This window comes from Cebus imitator, unplaced genomic scaffold, assembly GCF_001604975.1.
Source record: "Cebus imitator isolate Cc_AM_T3 unplaced genomic scaffold, Cebus_imitator-1.0 Scaffold510, whole genome shotgun sequence".
NCBI classification, from domain to species: domain Eukaryota; kingdom Metazoa; phylum Chordata; class Mammalia; order Primates; family Cebidae; genus Cebus; species Cebus imitator.
In genome coordinates this window covers 76,937-82,071 of record NW_016107825.1, presented here as the reverse complement: position 1 = coordinate 82,071, position 5,135 = coordinate 76,937, and the positions used below count along the sequence as shown (strand labels likewise).

At 41.7% G+C, this 5,135-nt stretch overlaps 1 pseudogene; it reads right to left on the bottom strand.

Moving 5' to 3' along the window:
* Positions 1–977: 977 nt before the first annotated feature.
* LOC108292860 overlaps positions 978–5,135 on the bottom strand; it is a 9,835-nt pseudogene continuing 5,677 nt past the window's right edge.

The following is a 5,135-nucleotide window of genomic DNA, read 5'->3' as shown; positions in this document are numbered from 1 at the left end:
GGCTCTTGGGTCTCCCTTCTGTTTGAACAGCAGCAGCAGAGAGAAGTCCACAAATGGAAATCATTTTTACTCATGTGCCAGCCCATGTTGACAGTGCCCTGAGCAGCAGTACTGTGGAGGTGGGAGAGATGGCCTGAGTTTATGTCCTGGCCCCTCACTTGTTAGTTCAGCAATTATGAGCAGATTGCTCACTTTGTCGTGTATCAATGTGGACAATAACATAATGCATAAATGTGCTCAACTGGTGCCTACTGCATAGCAGGTGCTCACGAAATGCTAGCTTTTTGATCTCCCTTTTACTTGTACTGAGATGCAGGAAGGATGCTACACTAAAATCAACAATATGTACAGGCATACCTCAGATATCATGGATTTGGTTCTAGAGCACTGCAGTAAAGTGAATATCACTATAAAATGAGCCATACAAATTTTGTAGTTTCTCAGTGCATACAAAGTTACACTATGCTGTAGTGTGTTAACTGTGCAATAGCATTATGTCTAGAAAAACAATGTGCATACCTTAATTTAAAAATACATTTCTGATACAAAATGCTAACGATCATCTGAGCTCTCAGTGAGTTGTAATTTTTTGTTGGTGGAGGGTCTTGCTGACTGATCAGGGTGATGTTTCTGAAGGCTGGGGTGGCTGTGGAGATTTCTTAAAATAACACAACAGTGAAGCTTGCTGCATCAACGGACTCTTTTTTTCATGGAAGGTTTCTCTGTAGTAGGCAATACTCTTTGATAGCATTTTATTCACAGTATAACTTTTTTAAAAAATTGGAGTAAATTCTCTCAACATCTGCCACTAATTTTGTGTAATATTCTAAATCTTTTGTTGTCATTTTGTTGTCTTTTGTCTTTTTCGTTGTCAAAAAAAAAAACCACATGTGCCTAGACAAAGTGGAAAAAGAAACATCAAGGGCTTGCTAAAAAGGAGAAACCTAAAAAAGATAAAATTCCCACAGCAGTTCTGTTCAACTGTAGTCTGTGAGCGCAGGAACAATGTTTCCGTGGGGAAGCATTATGCCCAGTGGTTTCTTGGTTTGAACGGTGGGAAAGCCCTTGAGGTTTTCTGTCACTGTCAGGAGGGAGCGGGAAACTGTTTGTGGAATCCAGTCGATGTTCAGGCACTGTGCTATGGAAAGCAAACATGTCTATCACTTTGGCTGTGGGCTTCCCTGCCCCTGGCCCACCTTGGTGTCCACACGGATAAGCAGAGGGTTGCTTTGCTTCCTGCTGCAGTCCACGATGTACTGAAGGGTGGCGATGAGCTTCAGGGAGTGAAGCGGGACCACGCGGTCATCATGGTCAGCAGTGAGGAGCAATGTGGACGGGTACTGGATGTCATCGGCTTCTGGTAACTTCACATTATGCAATGGAGAGTATTTGATGAGCCATTCAAAGTGTTGTTTGCTGCCTGAGCACCCATCATCAGTGGTCCAAGCCTGGCCAATGGTATATTTATGAAACTTCAGCATGTCCATTACTCCAGCTTGGGCAATAACACAACCAAAGAGGTCAGGTCGCTGATTTGCACAAGTAGCCACTAAGAACCCTCCATCTGAACCTCCATTAATAGTCAGCCTCTTGGCGGATGCGTAACCTTCCTTGATCAGATACTCAGCAGCACACTGAAAGCCATCAAAGCAGTTTTGTTTGTTGGCCAAGATACCACCTTTATGCCACGTCTCTCCATATTCACCACCTCCTCTGATGTTGGCCACTGCCAGGATACCACCCATGTGTCTCACAAAAATAAGCCTGGCAACACTGTAGTTGAGTGTGATGGATCTGTTGAAGCCACCATAGCCATATAAGAAAGCTGGAGGAGAACCATCCAATTTTATGCCTTTTTTAATGCACAATGAACATTGGAATCTTCGTACCATCCTTGCTAGGGTAGAAAATCTGGACTGTCTGGTCATCAGAAGCATTGATTTCTTTTACGGCCACCTCTCAGAAAACTCTTGGCTCCAGTTCCTCTTTGGTAAGATCACAGTGATAAATGATACCTGGAAGTAAAAAGGAAGTAAACCGATAGAAGGTTTCAGTGTCCTTCTTCTGACTGCTGTACCCCACGACACTGCCAACTTGGAGCAGGAAGGTCTTGAGGACAGCACCGGTAGTCAGGTTGTGGAGCTGTAGAATGTTCTTGACGTCATGGAGGTTGCATAAGACCAAGAAGTTGGACCTGACACAGGCTACCCTTTCTAAGACATCTTTCTCATGCTCAGGAACAAGCACTTTCCACTTAGATTTGTCAGGATCCCTGAAGTCAATGTTGATCACGTGATAGTTGGGAGAATGGCGATTCGTCTTGAACATGAACACCATCCTCTCATTGGTCATGTAGTCATATTCTCCTTCAAAGTTGTTGACCAGTTTTACCCACTTTAGGATTCCAGTGATGCCATTGGATTCCTGCTGTAGGTCACAGTACCAGAGTCAGTTTACTGGATCACATCCCTCCCTTATTGATAACAAGACATAGCGGTCATCATCTGATAACTCAGCTCCACCCGTCCATTTAGGTTCATCAGGAAACTCAGCACACAAAATATCTTCTGACTGATCTGATCCCAAGACATGATAGTAGAGCTTTTGGTGGAGATTGGTGGATGTCTCTGTACCATCACTTTTTCCATCCTGTTGGGGGTATGAGTTGTAGAATATTCCCTTCTTGTCATGGATCCAGGCCATACAGCTGAACTTGACTCTTTCAAGCACATCTGGAAGCTCTTTGGCACCATCAGCTTTCACGAACTTGATCGTCATCCAGTCTGAGCCACGGGCACTCAGACCATAGACAAAATACTCACCGTCTTCACTGAACGCATAGCTTGGAGTGCCACTATGCCATCATCAGACAGTATGCTGGGATCCAGGAATACTTCGGCCTCACCCTCTAAGGAATCCTGTACATATAATATTCGCTGGTTCTGCAAAACTGTATTGTAAAAATAAAAACAGCATTTTCCTTTCTTGAAGTGGCAACTCTACTTGGGATAACCATACAGTTCAGTCATTCTCTCTTTGTATAAACCTCTGATAGGACACTACTCAAGATATGGCACAGTAATCTTTACCAGGGATAGATTTCATCTCAAGAAATCACTTGCTTTGATCATCTGTAAGAAGCAACTCCTCATCCACTCAAGTTTGATCCTGAGATTATAGCAATTCATTCACATCTTTAAGCTCTACTTCTATTTCTCTTGCTATTTTTACCACATCTGCAGTGACTTCCTCCATCAAAGTCTTAAAACCTTCAGAGTGATCCATGAGGGTAGAATCAACTTTTTCCAAACACCTGTTAATTTCTATATTTTGACCTCTTCCCATGAATCATGAATGCTCTTAATGGTATCTAGAATGGTGAATCCTTTCCAGAAGGTTTTCAATGTACTCCGCTCAGGTCTATCAGAAGAACCATTTTGGAAACTATAGCCTTATGAAATCTGTTTCTTAAATAATATAATTTAAAAGCCAAAATTACTCCCTGATCTGTAGGCTGCTGAATGAATGTTATGTTAGCATGAAAATAAAATTTCTCTCCTTGTATGTCTCCATCAGAGCTCTTGGGTGACCAGATGCATTGTTAATGAGCAGTAATAATTTGAAAGGATTCTTTTTGAGCAGTAGGTTTCAACAGGGGGCTTAAAATATTCGGTAAACCACTCTGTAAATAGATAGATGTGTGTCATCTAGGCTTTGTGGTTCTATTTATAGAGCATAGGCAGAATAGATTCAGTATAATTCTTAAGGGCTTAGAATTTTTTTGTACAATAAATGAGCATTGGCTTAAACTTTAAGTCACCAGCTGCATTAGCTTGTAACAAGAGTCTGCCTGTTTTTTAAAGCTTTGAAGCCATGGACCTTTCCTCCTTAGCTAGGAAAATCCTAAATGGCATCTTCCAATAGAAGGCTGTCTTGTCTACATTGAAAATCTGTTGTTTAGTGTAGCCATCTTCATCAATAATCTTAGCTAAATCTTCTAGAAAAATTACTGCAGCTTCTACATCAGCACTTGCTGCTTCAACTCCTACTTCTAAGTTATGGAGCTGGCTTCTTTCCTTAAACCTCATGAACAAACCTATACTAGCTTCCAACTTTTCTTCTGCAGCTTCCTCACTTCTTGCTCTGGATTGGGCTTTGGTTTAAGGTAACGTTGTTTCTGGTCTGATCTTCTATGCAGATGACTCAAACTTTCTCCATATCAACAATCAGGCTGTTTCACTTTCTTATCGCTCATGTGCTCATTGGAGTAGAACCTCTAATTTCCTTCAAGACTTTTTTCTTTGCATTCACGACTTAGTTAACTGTTTGGCATAAGAACACTAGCTTTTGGCCTAGCTCAGCTTTTAATATGCCTTTCTCACTAGACTTCATCATTTCTAGCATTTGATTTAAAGTGAGAGATATGAAACTCTTTTTTTCATTTGAACCCTTAGAAGCCATTGTAGAAATATTCATTGACCTAATTTTCTTTTTTTTTCTTTTTATTTTGTTGCAATTTAGGTTTTGGGGTACCCATGAAGAGCATCCAAGATTGTTGCATAGGTACACACATGGCAGTGTGATTTGCTGCCTTCCTCCCCTTCACCTATATCTGGCATTTCTCCCCATGCTATATCTCCCCAACTCCCCACCCCCGACTGTTCCTTCCCTATTTCCCCCTAACAGACCCCAGTGTGTAGTGCTCCCCTCCCTGTGTCCATGTGTTCTCATTGTTCAACACCCGCCTATAAGTGAGGACATGAGGTGTTTGATCTTCTGCTCTTGTGTCAGTTTGCTGAGAATGATGGTTTCCAGGTTCATCCATGTCCCTACAAAGGACATAAACTCACCGTTTTTGATGGCTGCATAATATTCCATGGGGTATATGTGCCACATTTTCCCTGTCCAGTCTATCATCAATGGGCATTTGGGTTGGTCTTTGCTATTGTAAACAGTGCTTCAATGAACATTCGTGTGCACGTGTCCTTATAGTAGAATGATTTATAATCCTTTAGATATATACCCAGTAATGGGATTGCTGGGTCAAATGGAATTTCTATTTCTAGGTCCTTGAGGAATCACCACACTGTCTTCCACAATGGTTGAACTAATTTACACTCCCACCAACAGTGTAA